Source organism: Chiloscyllium plagiosum, unplaced genomic scaffold (assembly GCF_037043375.1).
Source record: "Chiloscyllium plagiosum isolate Xiang-an unplaced genomic scaffold, Cpla_swu_hap1 HiC_scaffold_12, whole genome shotgun sequence".
NCBI lineage: Eukaryota > Metazoa > Chordata > Chondrichthyes > Orectolobiformes > Hemiscylliidae > Chiloscyllium > Chiloscyllium plagiosum.
Window position 1 is genome coordinate 62,055,925 of NW_028270150.1, and position 16,726 is coordinate 62,072,650.

Genomic DNA, 16,726 nt, shown 5'->3' on the forward strand with positions numbered 1-16,726 from the left:
CAATGCAACATCATAGCTGTTTAAAAGAAAACAAAACTTATTAGCACTAATAATTATAATACTTGGGATTCTTTAAATTAGACAAAACAATATTGCAACTAAGTCAAAAAGTGTGGCACTGGAAAAGCACAGCAGTCAGGCAGCATCCGAGGAGGAGGAGAGTCAATGTTTCAGGCAGAGCTCTTCATCAGGAATGATGTAACTGAGATGAATGAGCTGAATATTTATCCTATGTTATCTCTTATAATTTATAAAGTCTATAGTTTGGGTTTATATGTTGTGAGGTCAAGAGTGCAGAGATCAAGAGAACAAGTACCGAAGAGTAATTAATATTATTTATTTTCAAGGGTAAGGTGATAGAAGGAGAACTCAAGACCATGATGGGACTCTCTGCTGTATTTGAGAAGTTGACCATACTTCCTGCCCAGGACTAAAATGTATGCAGTAAGTCTCTCCAGCTGCAGTTCCTGGAAGCCCAATTTCAGAACTAGAACAGCTGGAAACACTGTTAAGCATCTGCAAGGGTGAGAGTACCATGGATAGCACATAGAGAGAGATGGTCACTCCATATGCTCAGATTCACAGGTATGGATTGGGTGACCACCAGGCAGAGAAAGAGAACTAAGCAGGCATTGTAGGAGTATTTGATGGCCATTCCCTTGCAAAACAAATAAAATGTTTTGGATAGTCTTGGGGAGAATGGTCTTGCAAAGTAAGGTAGTAAATGCCAAAACCATTACACCATGGTTGGCTCTGCTTCACGGGAAAGGAGGAGTAAGAGTGGGTAGGCTACAGGAACTGAGAATTTAATTTTTAAAGGAACGGACAGATGTTCCTGTGGCTGCAAATGAGACTCCAGGATGGTATGTTGCCTGCCAGGTACTAGGGTCAAGGAAATCTCAAAGTGGCTACAGAACATTGTGGAGTGGGAGGGTGAATAGCCAGTGGTCATGGGACACATCAGTACCAACAACAAGATTTAAAAAAATGAGGGCCTAAAGGCAGAATCCCAGAAATTACAGAGCAAGTTAAAAGTACTCAATTATCAAGACTGCTACCAGTGCAACATGCTTGTCAGAGAAGAAATAGCACAATGTATCAGATGAATGTATGACTTGAAAGATGATGGAAGGGGAAAGGTTTCAGAGTCCTGGAATATTTGGGACTGGCTCTGGAGGACGTGGAACCAGTTCAAGCGAGAAGGGTTAGAACATAGAACATAGAACATAGAACATAGAACAATACAGCACAGAACAGGCCCTTCGGCCCACGATGTTGTGCCGAAATTTGTCCTAGCTTAAGCACCCATCCATGTACCTATCCAATTGCCGCTTAAAAGTCACCAATGATTCTGACTCTGCCACTCCCACAGGCAGCGCATTCCATGCCCCCACCACTCTCTGGGTAAAGAACCTACCCCTGACATCCCCCCTATACCTTCCACCCTTCATCTTAAATTTATGTCCCCTTGTAACACTCTGTTGTACCCGGGGAAAAAGTTTCTGACTGTCTACTCTATCTGTTCCTCTGATCATCTTATAAACCTCTATCAAGTCACCCCTCATCCTTTGCCGTTCCAATGAGAAAAGGCCTAGCACTCTCAACCTATCCTCGTATGACCTATTCTCCATTCCAGGCAACATCCTGGTAAATCTTCTCTGCACCCTCTCCAAAGCTTCCACATCTTTCCTAAAGTGAGGCCACCAGAACTGCACACAGTACTCCAAATGTGGCCTAACCAAAGTCCTGTACAGTTGCAACATCACTTCACGACTCTTGAATTCAATCCTTCTGCTAATGAACACTAATACACCATAGGCCTTCTTACAAGCTCTATCCACCTGAGTGGCAACTTTCAAAGATCTATGAACATAGACTCCAAGATCCCTCTGTTCCTCCACCTTACTAAGAACCCTACCGTTAACCCTGTATTCCGCATTCTTATTTGTCTTTCCAAAATGGATAATCTCACACTTGGCAGGGTTGAACTCCATCTGCCACTCCTCAGCCCAGCTCTGCATCATATCTAAGTCCCTTTGCAGCCGACAACAGCCCTCCTCACTATCCACAACTCCACCAATCTTCGTATCATCTGCAAATTTACTGACCCACCCTTCGACTCCCTCATCCAAGTCATTAATAAAAATTACAAACAGCAGAGGACCCAGAACTGATCCCTGCGGAACTCCACTTGTAACTGGGCTCCAGGCTGAATATTGCAATAGGGCAGGATCAGAACTAATATCCGAGTGAGATTATTTTCTCATGCGTTTGGGGAAATTTTAAACTAAAATGACAGGCAGATGAGAACCCATACAGGGAGTCAGAAGAGATGGAAACAAGGGCAAAATCAAAAGACAGAGTAGGAAATAAAAGAAGTGCTGATTAGAGAATTCAAGGGCAATAATCAAACATGGTCACATGCAAAATAATATGTAGGACTAAAAATGTTAAAAAGATAAGCCTTAAACCTTGTAACTTAATGTGTGTAACATTCCTTTGGACCATAAGATCATAAGGCAAAGGAGTACAATTAGGACAGTCGGCCCATCAAGTCTGTTCTGCCATTCTAACGTGGCTAACATGTTTCTCAACCATTATCCTGCCTTCTCCCTGTAACCTTTGATCCCTTTACTAATCCAGAACCTATCTGACTCTGTCTTAAATACACTCAATGACTTGGCCACCACAGCCTTCTGCAGCAATGAATTACACAGATTCAAAACCCTCTAGCTAAAGAAATTCCAAATCTGAATTCTAAAAGGTCAACCCTTCACTCTGAGACTGTGGCTTAAGGTGCTAGTCTTCTCTACGTCCGATCTATTCAGTTCTCCCAGTATTCTGTAAGTTTTAATGAGATCCTCCCTCATCATTTTAAACTCCATCAAATATGGACCCAGAGTCCTCAACCACTCCTCTCATGATGAATTCTTTGTCCCGGGGATCATTCTTGTGAAAACCCCTGTGCTCTGCCAAGTGCAGTCTTCCTTTAGATATGGGGCCCAAAACCGCTCACAATAATCCAAATGCATCTGACCAGAGCTTTAAACAGCCTCAACAGTATATCTCTGCTCTTGCATTTTAGCCTTCTTAAAATGCAGGCTAACATTGCATTTGCCTTCTTAACTGCCAACTAACTCTGATTGTTAATTTTAAGAGAATCCTGAACTTGGACTGCTAAGTTGATTTGTTTTTCAGATTTTTGAAGCCTTTCCCCAGATGGAAGGTAGTGTGTGTCTTTATTCTTCTGACCAAAGTATCTAGCCCTTGATGAAGCCATGTTGACTCTGCCCTATTTTACCACAGACATCTAAGTACGCAACAGTATCATCCTTGATAATGGACTTTGAAATCTTACTAATGACTGAAGTCTGGCTGACTGGCCTATAATATTGTATCTTCTGCCTCCCTCCCTTCTTAAACAGGGCTGCTTTAAATGCTCAAAGTGAGGGCGTTTTTCAATGGTATAGCAACAATCTGTCATCTGTCGTTGGCACTGTATGCAAACAGATTGACTGTGGTTTAAGATTGGCAAGTAGGATCAGTTGTCCACATGGAGGATAGAGACCAGTGAGATCTGCCTCAGTACTCAGAGTCAAGTCAATATTCGTAGTTGGAATGTAATTTTGTTGCTGGTCATTCATGGAGTTGAGGACATTTTTATAAAGTTCTCACAGAAACTGGCCCATTTTCCAGTCCTTGAGTGATTCCTGAAAGATCACCATGAATGCCTCCACTCTCCCATCAGCTAGCTTCTTCAGAATCCTGGGGTGTAGTTCATCTGGGTTCAGAATCCTGGAACCTTTCAGCTTCCTCAGTACTTTCTCCTCAGTGGTGGCCACTCTTTCACCTCTGTCCCTGACTCTTTTTAGGTTTTTGGGTACTTATTACTTCTCCATCCTCATTTCCAATGATCAATGTGCAGTCTTGTCTCTCTCTTACCTTTTAGAAATGTAAAATAAAACTCTTGCAATCTCCTTTTACTAGCTAGTTTAATCTCATATTTCACCCACATTTCATCCCCATCTTCTTTAGTTGTTCTCTGCTGGTATATAAAGGCTTCCCAATCCTCAGGCATCTTACTGATCTTCACCACATTGTTTGTTATTCTTTTCATATTTATGCCGTCTCTGACTTCCCCCGTGAGCCATGGTTGCCTCATCCTCCTCTTGGTATGTTTCTTCCTCAGAAGAATTTCTGCTGTGCCTTCCAAAGTATCCCCAGAAACTCCTGCCATTGCTGCTCTACCATCTTTGTTGTTCAGTTCTGCTACCAACCAGATCCTCCCTCATATCTTTGCCGTTACCATTTCTCAATTATAATATTATCACATCTAATTTATATACAAGTTCCCCTTGATTATTGTAATCATTCCTCTCTTACATGACTTATCTATCTCCTGATTTATTTTCTGCTCCACATCCTGACTACTGCTTAGGGGCCAGTATATACCTCCAATCATGGTCTTCTTTCCTTTGTGGTTCAACTCCAACCACACAATTTCTATGCCTTCCCATGTATATCACTTCTATTAATTCCACCCCCGTCCCAACCTAAACTGGTTCAAAGTCATCATGACCACCCTATTCATCATAAAGTTGATGAATTAATCATGCAAATAGATAACAGTGGATAGGATTGGGTTGAGATTATGGAGACCTGGTGGCAGAGTGACAAAGGATACGAATTGCATTATCAGGGGTATTCAGACTTTTGGAATGAAAATCAAAAAGGAAAAGGAGGTGGGATAGAATTGCTGGTTAAAGACCTTAAAGGAAGAATCATAGGACTCAAAACATTAGCTCTATTTTCTCTCTGCAGATACAGTCTGACCTGCTGGGTTTCTCAAACACTTCCTGTTTTATTTCAGATTTTCAGCATCCGCAGCTTTTTGTTTTATTTCAGGAATAATGGAAATTTAGTGTGTGAGACTCCTTGCAGAAGGGTCACCAGAATTTGATACAATTCCTTATTACAAAGGAAAGTGATGCAGTTGATTCTGAGAAGAGGCTCCTGAATCTAAAAAAGCAAAATGCAATGGTTTGTTCTGTGAGCTGACTATGATAAACTGAAGAACATTACTTTTAGGAATGACAGTAGATAGGTAATAGCAAACATTTGAAGTGCATGTGGAGGAATGGCAACAATTGTTCATTCCTGTGTGACATAAAAAAAATGGGAAATATGGCCCAATCATGGCTAACAATTCAAATTAGGGTCAATATTAGGTCCAAAGAAGTAACATATCCCCAATTGTCCAAAACGAAAGCAGCAGATTTGAGGATTGGGAATAGTTTAGATTTGAGGACAGTAGGACAAAAGAATTGAATAAGACAGGGAAGAGTACAAGAGTAAATTTGCAGTGAACAGACAAACTGATTGTAAAAGTTTCGATAGGTATGTTAAGAGAAATAGGTTAAGCCAAAAGGAATTCCGTTGTAGTCAGAAACAATGGAAGGTATAATAGAAACAAAGAGATGGCAGATCAATTTAATACATATGTTGGTTCTATTTTCACAAATGAGGACACAGACAACATTCCAAAAATGTGAAAGAACAAAGAATCTAGTAAGAGGGAGGAACTGAAGGAAATCAATAACAGGAGGGAAATGGTCTTGGAGAAATTGTTGGTTATAAAGACTAATGATTCCCCAGGATCTGATAATCCACATCCCAGAATACTTTGGTAGTGTTCCTAAAAATAGTCAAAGCATTGAATCTTTTAATATTTTATGAAGTCTGGAACAGCTCCCATGGTTTGGAGGATATCTAATGTAACACACGACCTAAAAAAAGAGGTTAGAGAGAAAATAGGAAATTATAGGCTGGACAGCATGACATTAATAGTGGGGGAAAATGCGAGAGTCCATTGTAAAAGATTTACTGGCAGAGCACTTGCACAGTGCTTGGACTGAGCTAGTCACAATATATATGAATGCTTCAGATAAGGAATCTAAATATAGTACCTCCACTTCGACAGATGGCACAAAATTGGGTGGGAGGATGAACTGTGAGGAGGATGCAGAGATGCTTCAGTATGATTTGTATCAAAGGTTGAAGTGAGCAAAAAATTGGCAGATAAAATGTAATGTTAATATGGGTGAGGTCAAACACTTTGGTCAGAAAAAACAGGAAGGCAGATTACTATCTGAATGGTAATAGATTGGGAAAGACGAATGTGCCATGAGACCTGGGTGTCATTGTACACCAGTCGCTGAAAGTAAGTAGGTAGCAGGCAGTGAAGGCGGCAAATCGTATGTTGTCCTTCATAGTGACAGGATTTGAGTACAGAGCAGGAATGTCTTGCTGTAATTGTAAAGGGTCTTGGTGAGACCACACCTGGAGTATTGCGTGCGATTTTGGCCTCTGTGTCTGAGGAAGGATGTTCTGGCTATGAAGAAATTACAACAAAGATTTACTAGATTGACTCTTGGGAAGACAGGGCTTATGTATGCCGAAAGATTAGAACAGTAAGAATGATACCAGAGTTTAGACAAACAAGAGGCAAATCTGATAGAACCCATAACATTCTGACAGGGTCAAACAGGGTAAACACTAGAATGATATCCCTGTTAACTGGGCAGTCCAGAAATAGGGTCACAATTTAAGGATCTCGGCATGGCCATTCAGGATCTTAGATATTTTCTTCTCCCAGACAAAGGTGAGCCTGTGGAATTCTTTCCCACGGAAAGCAGTTGAGGCCAAAACACTGAATATTCACAAGAAGATATTTGACATATCAGGGCTATAAGGATCAAGAGTAAGGGGAAAAAGGGAGAAATAGTACTGAATCAGATTATCAGCCATGACAATGTGAATAGCCAAGCAGATTTAACTCACCCATGCTTACTCCTATCTTCTATGCTTTTATGTAAGTAATTATTGAGCATTGAGAAATGTGGATACTATCTTCAGTAAGGAAATGAAAAAACACAACTCCGCCCTCTCCTTCCTCACTTGTCCAACTTCATGCCTGGTTGGTTTTTTTTGATGTGACATCACAGTGGCAGGTACTCTGACAAAATGTCACAGTTCATGTAATCAACAACTATTGCCATGCCTGTTCAACTTCAGCTGCATTGAAAACCTGTCGACTCTCATACAATGCCTATTGTGCGTCCTCACATTACTACACATCACATCCAAAGCTAGATGTCTACCAAATGTCAAAGTAAGTTAATGTCACAGAATGAGAGACATTTCAACCTGCATTACGCATTTTAATTCTCATTTTCTAAAAATAACTGCCTTGAGTGAAGTAATTTCTGCAGACTAACTCAAAACTAATTTTCCACTCGGCAAATATTTTCAGAAATGAGTGGAATTGTTCAACTCAAGTAGCTCAGAATCGTAGTCACAAAATCAGACTTACGACAGGGCTTCAATGCTCTGGTTATCACCAGATATATTCATGAACGAATGAGGAAAACAGAATTTGAAATTGTGCAGCCTTGTCCGCTCTTTCAGAAACATCCCAAGACATTTCTCATACAACTAATTACTTGATGTTCAGTCACTGTTATTATGTAATCTAACACAACAGCAGGATGTACATGTATTTGGAAAGGCAAGGACTGATTAGGGATAGTCAACATGGCTTTGTGCATGGGAAATCATGTCTCACAAACTTGATTGAGTTTTTTGAGGAAGTAACAAAGAGGATTGATGAGGGCAAAGCGGTAGATGTGATCTATATGGATTTCAGTAAGGCATTTGAGAAGGTTCCTCATGGGAGACTAACCTTGATTAGCAAGGTTAGATCTCACTGAATACAGGGAGAACTCGCCATTTGGATACAGAACTGGCTCAAAGTAGAAGAAAGAGGGTGGCGGTGGAGGGTAGTTTTTCAGACTGGAGGCTGTGACCAATGGAGTGCCACAAGGATCGGTGCTGGGTCCTCTACTTTTTTGTCATTTACATAAATGATTTGGATGCGAGCATAAGAGGTACAGTTAGTAAGTTTGCAGATGACACCAAAATTGGAGATGTAGTGGACAGCAAAGAGGGTTACCTCAGATTACAACAGGATCTTGACCAGATGGACCAATGGGCAGAGAAGTGGCAGACGGAGTTTAATTCAGATAAATGCGAGGTGCTGAATTTTGGGAAAGCAAGTCTTAGCAGGACTTATACACTTAATGGTAAGGTCCTAAGGAGTGTTGCTGAATAAAGATACCTTGGAGTGCAGGTTCATAGCTCCTTGAAAGTGGAGTCGCAGGTAGATAGGATAATGGAGAAGGCGTTTGATATGCTTTCTTTTATTGGTCAGAGTATTGAGTATAGGAGTTGGGAGGTCATGTTGCGGCTGTACAGGACATTAGTTAGGCCACTGTTGGAATATTGCATGCAATACTGGTCTCCTTCCTATCGGAAAGATGTTGTGAAACTTGAAAGGGTTCAGAAAAGATTTACAAGGATGTTGCCAAGGTTGGAGGATATGAGCTATAGGAAGAGGCTGAACAGGCTGGGGCTGTTTTCTCTGTAGCATTGGAGGCTGAGGGATGACCTTATAGAGTTTTACAAAATTATGAGGGGCATGGATAGGATAAATAGACAAAGTCTTTTCCCTGGGGTGGGGGAGTTCAGAACTAGAGGGCATAGGTTTAGGGTGAGAGGGGAAAGATATAAAAGGGGCAATATTTTTACACAGATGGTGGTTCGTATATGGAATGAGCTGCCAGAAGAAGTGGTGGAGGCTGGTACAATTGCAACATTTAAGATGCATGTGGATGGGTATATGATTAGGAAGTGTTTGGAGGGAAATGGGCTGGGTACTGGCAGATGGGAGTAGATTGGGTTGGGATATCTAGTCAGCATGGACGGGTTGGATCGAAGGGTCTGTTTCCATGCTGTATATCTCTATGACTCTATGACCTCCTAGAAATCATTGGTCAGGTTAACAAGCCTTTTTAGAACGAAATAATTTCTCAAATGTTGCAATGGTACTGTGTCACATTTCAGGCAAACACCACCTTAACTATCAAAATAGTTACCAATAAAAAAAGCAGAAAAAGATAAATTCATGCATTACATGCTACTATTGAGCAGCTTCACTCAAAGGAGCTTTGAATCAGCATGATGATATTGTAGCCCTGTCTCTATTTCACTCTTGGTTCAATTAACTATCATTAGATGATTGTATGTAATTTTTGAACAAAATCTAACTATTAGGAAACACTTCTTTAAATGGAGCTTGGAAATCTATTTTTAAAAAATTGCAATTTATGCCAGATTCATTGTTAATTAAGTCAAAGTTTGACAGATTTAGTCATTTGTTAATACAGCATATGAGCACATTAAGGCATATATGGTAACTCATTCAGGAAACTGCAGATTCAAGTTCAGTAAACATATCAACATAGCAGAAATTTGCAAGGGTTAGGAGGTTAGCATCATTCAATGAAAAACATTTGTCAAGTAATCCAATAAAGATATCCAACAATCAGAGCTGTGCATACATCAGAATTCCATGACAACACGCTCAATTTGGGCACATTTGACATCACTGAAACTGTGTGAGTTGCCGAGTTCATCGAGTCATAGAAACAGACTCTTAAGTCAAAGTCTTCCATGCCAACCAGATATCCTAAATTAATCTCGTCCCATTTGCAGGCATTTGGCCCGGATTCCTCTTAACCCCTCCTCATCATATACCCATCCAGATGCCTTTTAAATGTTGTAATTGTACCAGCCTCCACTGCCTCCGCTGGCAGCTCATTCCATAAATGTACGATCCCTCTGCATGAAAATGTTGCCCCTTACGTCCCTTTTAAATCTTTCCCTTCTCACCTTAAAGCTATGCCTCCAGTTTTGAACTCCATTATCCTGGGAAAAAGACCCTGTCTATTTATCCTATCCATGAACCTCATGATTTTATAAGCCTCTATAAGGTCAACTCCTCAGCCTCCGACGCTCCAGGGAAAACAGCACCAGCCTATGAAGCCTCACCCGATAACTCAAACCTTCCAACCCTGGCAACATCCTTGTCAATCTTTTCTGAACCCTTTCAACTTTCACAACATCCTTCCCATAGTAGGGAGGTGAGAATTGTATTCCAAAGGTGACCCAACCAATGTCCTGTATAGCCACACGATATCCTAACTCCTGTACTCAATGCATTGAACAACAAAAACAAATGTACCAAACTCCTTCATCACTACCCTGTCTACCTGTAACTCCACCTTCAAGGAACTATGAACCTGCATCCCAAGCTCTCTGTTCGGCAACACTCCCCGGGTCCCTATCATTAACTGTACAAATCCTGCCCTGATTTGCCCAACCATAATGCAGCAACCCACATTGATCAAAAAAGTACTCTTATCTGCCACTCCTCGGCCAACTGGCCCATCTGATCAAGGTCCTACTGTACTCTGAGATAATCTTATTCACTGTCCACTACACCACCAAATTTGTGTCATCTGCAAACTTACTGACCATTGCTCTTACGCTCTCATCCTAATCATTTATATAAATGACAAAAAGCAGCGGACCCCACCACCAATCCTTGCAGCACCAATCCTTACACTGCTGGTCACACGTCTCCAATCCAAAAAACAACCCTCTATAACCACCCTCTGTTTCTACCTTTATAGGTAGGTCTCTCTGGATGCCATATGATGTAACTTTGCTAACCAGTTTACCATGCAGAACCTTGTTGAACACCTTGTTGAATTCCAAATAGACCATATCAACTGCTCTGCCTGCAAGAATCTTCTTTATCACTTCTTCAAAAAAAACTCAAGCATGTGAGGGAGACACAATTTCCCACACAAACCCATGTTGACTATCCCTAATAAGTCCTTGCTTTTCAAAGTACATGGAGATCCTGTCACTCAGAATTCCCTCCAATAATTTATCCACTACTGACGTCAGGCTCACCAGTCCATAATGGCCTTGCCTTACCACCTTTCTGAAATAATGGTACCACGTTAGTTACCTCCAGTCTTCCAGCACCTCACCCAATACAAATATCTTAGCAAAGGTCTCAGCAAATACTCCCTAGCTTCCCACAAAGTTTGGGGATAAACCTGATCAGATCCTCAGGATTTATCCACCTTTGTGTATTTTAAGACAGCCAGCACCTCCTCCTCTGTAATATGGATACTTTGCAACATATCACTATGTGTTTTTCCAAGTTCTCTAGCTTCCATTTTTATTGCTTACAGTAGGCACTGACACAGAATACTCACTTACTATCCCACCCATCTCCTACAGTTCCATATATACACGGCCATGTTGATCTTGAAGGGCTTTGTCCTCTCCCTAGTTACTTTTTCGATCTTAATATATTTATAGAATCTCTTTGAATTCTCCTTCACCCTGTTTGCCAAAGGCAACTCATGTCTCCTCTTTGCCCTCCTGATTGTCCTCTGAGTATACTCCAAATGCCCTTATAATCCTCAAGGATTCATTCGAACCCAGCTGTCTGTACTGCCATATGTCTCCTTTTTCTTGACCAGAATGTCATCCAGCATTCCCTACACCTACCGGTCTTGTCCTTAACATTAATAGGAACATATTATCTCTGTACTCTCACTTCATCTTTGAAGATCTCCCACTTTCCGTTTACCTGTGAATAGGTAAATCAACTTTTGAAGGTTCTTGCCTAATACCGTCAAAATCTGCCTTACTCCAATTTAGAACTTTAACTTTTAGATTCAGTCTATCCTTTTCCATAATTATTTTAAAACTAATGTAATTATGATCACTGACCCCAAAGTGCTATTCCACTGAAATCTCAGTCACTTACCCTACCTCATTTCCCAAGAAAAGGTCAAGTTTTGTTCCTTCTCTCGTAGGTCCAGCCACATACTGGATAAGAAAACTTTCTTGTACATATTTATTGAATTCCTCTCCATCCACACTCTTAACATGATGGCGGTCCTAGACTATGTTTGAAAAGTTAAAATCTCCTATCATTACAACTCTATCATGCTCACTGATATCTGAGATCGCCTTACAAATTTGCTTCACAATTTCCCGCTGACTACTGGGAGCCTATAGTACAATCTTAATAAGCTGATCATCCCTTTCTTTTTTCTCAGTTCCAAATAACTGTACTGGACACACTCCCAGGAATATCCACCCCAGGTATAACTGTAATGTTATCCCTCATAGAAGCACCCCCGATACCGCCTCCGCCTCACTCCCCTTTCTATCCTTCCTATCGCATTTATATGCTGGAACATTATGTTGCCAGTCCTGTCAATCCCTGAGCCACATCTCTGTAATCACTATGATATCCCAGTCCCTTGTACCCAACCATGCCCTGAGTTCATCTGCCTTACGTATGAGGCCTCTTACATTGAAATAAATGCAATTTAATTTATCAGTCCTACCTCATTCTCTGCCTTGCTAGTGCCTGCCTTGCCAATTTGACATGTTCCTCATCTCAACTGTACTAGCCTCAGAATGATCCCTTTTCTCACTATTTCTTTGAATCTCACCCCACCTTACCAGTTTAAAGCCTCCCGAGAACCGTGAGTAAATCTCCCCACCAGGATATTGGTCCCCTTCTAATTCAGATGCAAAGCATCCTTCTTATACAGGTCACTTCTGCCCGAGATGAAATTCCAATGATCCAAAAATGCAAATCCCTGCCCCCTCCACCAGCTCTCCAGCCACACATTCATCTGTTCTAATTGCTTTTTCCTATTCTCACTCACATGTAGCACCGGGAGTAATCCAGAAATTACTACCATTGAGGATCTACTTTTTAACCTCCTGCCAAATTCCTTATATTCTCTCTTCAAAACCTTCTCCTGTCCTTACGCCATTAGTATCAACATGTACAATGACCTCTTGCTGGTCACTTTCTGTTTTGAGAATAATCTGCACCCTCTCTGGGACATCCTTGATCCTAGCATGAGGGAGGCAACATACCATTCTAATGTCTCGCTGTCAGCTGGAGAAACATCCATCTGTATGCCTGACTAGAGAATCCCCTATCACAACTGACCATTTAGAACTTGACATGCAGGGGTCATTACAGTAGAGCCAGTTTCAGTACCAGAAACCTGCTGTCAGTTACATTGCCCTGAGCCAATCACTCCTGGCATTTTCCAAAACAGCATAGGTTCAATGAATATTGATTCACACAATGGTGGCAGACCTTGATATTGTGCTGTGATGCAGTACTTTGGGCTTCTTTGAGAGGTACATTGGTGAATGTGCTCACAATGCCAAGTAAGCAAATGGACATTGCCTTGTTATCAATATGCAAGTCCTGTTGGGTTTTCGCAAAAGTGAAGGAAACTTTCACCATCTAAGTGGAAACCTGGATTAAAATCAGTTGTAGCAATTCATCCAATTATTTGACGAGTTGTGGACAAAATAGGATGTAGAAGTATGTCTTGTATGCCTTACGCAACCTCTATGCAGATGTAGTAAGCCGTGAGGCCAACTCTTATCATGAGACCCAGCAGCTCAATGTCCCCACACAAGAGAAGGAAACATTTGAGCAACAGTTCAAACTGGTTGTGCTATGCTGTGACTATGTTGTAGCAACATGAGTGGTGTTCACCAGTAACAAGATGCTTCCAAGACGTCAATCATAAGCAACGTACTGAATTTAGCCAACTAACCTGCACTTGCAAAATTCGCAAGTACAACATTTGATTGATTTTTTTTCTTTGCAATTGGACATTTGCTGGATAATCCCAATTTAAAACAAATTAAATGTTGCCAGTAAGGCTCACGTGCAATGTTTAATCATATACTGGAAGCTATGGATATAGAGAGCCCTGTTCTTGCATACAGAAACAACAAGTACATGGACTTGACCTGTTTCAACTCAACAAAATAAGTACAAAGGAAGAGTTGTATCAGACTTGAAATGTTAACTTTGACTTCAACATTAACTCAAATGTTGAGACCATACCTCCTGAATTCCTTCAGCATTTTCTGTGTTTGTTGTTAGACTCCCGTCATCCACAGTATTTTTCTTTTATTAAAATAGGTGACATAGCTGGGTTGTTTGTCAGGGCAATGACTCTGATTGGTCAGGGCAACGTATTAGTTTAACTTTTACACATAGCTTGTCACGAATGGTCAGTCAGCATTAATGGGTCAATTTTCCATAGCAAAGCCTCTGCAATCACAGTCCACTCACCAACCAGTTAGCACTTTCCTCTCATGCAGTATAAATTTTAGTTTCCCTTTTGAACTGGTATTTCTTGCAAATTGTCCCGGTGAGTGCAAGACAAAAAGCTTTGAAAAAAAAGTGTATTTTCCTCATAAATTGATAGATTTCTTTTCAAGTAAAGGTATTAAAAGATATACAACAGTGTGAACTTAAGTCACACATCAGCAAGTTCATAAACTGCAGCAATTCAGGCACCTTCACCTTCTCAAGGGAAACTAGGGATGGACTATAAAACACCCACATGCCCTGAGTGAACAACAAAAAAAAAGCCATGATATAAACAAATAGTAGAACAGACAGGAGGAGTTATGTGGCCTACTCCTGTACCTATATTCCTAATTGGCTACAGCTAACACTTTGAGACCTCTCTTTGTCATCAAACTAATGTTGCAAAATTGCAGCATAAATTATTCAATATTGCTGGTGCTCATTATACTAGTCATGAGAGGTTTCTGATATTTGCTGTGTATAGCAAGAGCTCAGATCTACAGTTGCCAGTCTTCTATCATCCCCTGTGGTAACCTCCTCATTCCTGAAGAAGGGCTTAAGCCCGAAATGTCGATTCTCCTTCTCCTTTGATGCTGCCTGACCTGTTGCACTTTTCCAGCAACACATTTTTAAGCTCTGATCCCCAGCATCTGCAGTCCTCACTTTCTCCTATCCTCTAGGCTTGTCACCTTCAAAGATAAGGAGTCAATTTCACAAGAACTCATATTGCAGTCATTGGTCAGACAGATTCAGCCTATGGCCTGATCCAGTTCATATGACAAGCCTTCCTCAGGAAATGATGAAATTTTGTCTTTATTCAGATATTCTAAAAATTCCCTGCATTGTGCAAACTCACAGTGTACAATAACCCCGGCACAAAGAATGTAACATATTAGTGATCAAGGATTGGCCGCAAAATATTGGTCACTACACAAAGAGTATATGAACTGAATGTAATACAAATAGAAACACAATCATAAACCTTTCAGAATGTGGTTCTTCTATAATTTTAAACACAGTGATAACTTTTGCATGATGGTCAGCTGACAAAGAAAAATAATGGATGGAATTTGGTAAGTTGCAGATTGGAAAATAATGTTTATAAAGTACAAACGACTAATACAACAATATCATTGTCAGAAGACAGGGCTTATTCATTCACTGAACTGAGTCCATTGAAACTGATTAACAGCAGGGGCTCCCCCAAATTAAAGACAAAACATATTCATGCACATAATGCACCGTTTAAATACTTCAACTGAAAATAAAGTTTTGAGGCTTGCTTTTAATTGATGTTATGAATAGAAATGCATTTTGATGATGAAATTAAAAATCAAATCTCATGCATCCGTTTTACAAAGTCACCTAATTTTTCAATACATAAATTGGACACTAAAAATTAGTATAGTACACAATGCATGAAGCAGTTTATCCCCAGCAATATATTGGTACTGAAGTCTATGAATCACCCTCAACTGGAGATGCCACTGCTGATTGAAGACTTGTATTTGCCACCTGCACATCACAAGAGTGGTTTCCATGGAGCTGAATCACGTCTTGCAGCATAACCTGAACACAAATTGGGGATGGCTAACCCAACAAGAGATAAACTTATTATAGCACAAAGTGTCTTGCTCATGCATGCCTCTTCCATATCCATTATATGGGACACCCGCCACATCAAGTGTGATATATAGTTGTGAACGATGGCAATTCCAAGGAGTTTTCCAGATTATTAACTGAAAGTGCTGAAGAAATATGGAAAAGTAGTGCAGCTTTTCTTGGGGTTTTCACAATACCTCTATTGATGTTCTGGTAAATCAATTGGAGAGATCTGCTAAAAAAAATGCACTCCAAGTAGCTCTTCTCCAGAATGTTTTCAGAAGGTGTCTGTTGTATTTAGAAGGTTGTAGAATACACACTCATGTGAGCTTCAGAGCCTTTCATGTAAACCACACAACCTAATTAAATAGAAAGATTATTACCTGGGTAAAGGCATTAATTCAGTGAGTAAGCTTTGTCTATGTTACTTGCAGGTGCACTTTTCTCATGGAGAGGTCATCAGCCCTAAATCGAATAATTTTTCTTTGATGCATCTCTTGCAGCAGTATATCTAACTCTTAAGCATAAAACATACCTACTATACCATTTCAAGTATTTAGTCAACTTTTATGCAATACTACAGTCTTGTATTTTAAGTGTTGTAATTATTACCATTGGCACAAGGATACAATTCCTCCAGACCAGTACAGTAGTCAGTGACCATTAAAAAGTATGAATTTATAATCTAAGTGTTGACACTGATCAGCATAAACCTTCACTAACTCAGTTATTGTGCATTTTTGAAACTTAATATCTATTAAGAAAATTCATGGTTGACTTCATTTTCAAAAATACACTGACCTCAGTTTGTGTAGTCTGTATTTTTCTGTTGCAATCAGTAAAGAAAACAATAATTATATGTCTTCCAGAGACAGGAAAAAGGATTCTTTTACTGTCTCTGGTCAAAATTCTTACTTATTAGAAGCTTCATTTCTAACATTCTACCATGAAAACAAATAACCCATTTACTCAAGTACACATCTCCTCCTGATC

The 16,726-nt window shown here is 40.3% G+C and overlaps 1 protein-coding gene across 4 annotated transcripts in view; it reads right to left on the bottom strand.

Annotated features, from left to right (window-relative positions):
- Positions 1-16,726, bottom strand: part of lsamp (limbic system associated membrane protein) — an 843,236-nt gene that overhangs the window by 731,268 nt on the left and 95,242 nt on the right. The window lies entirely within an intron of this gene.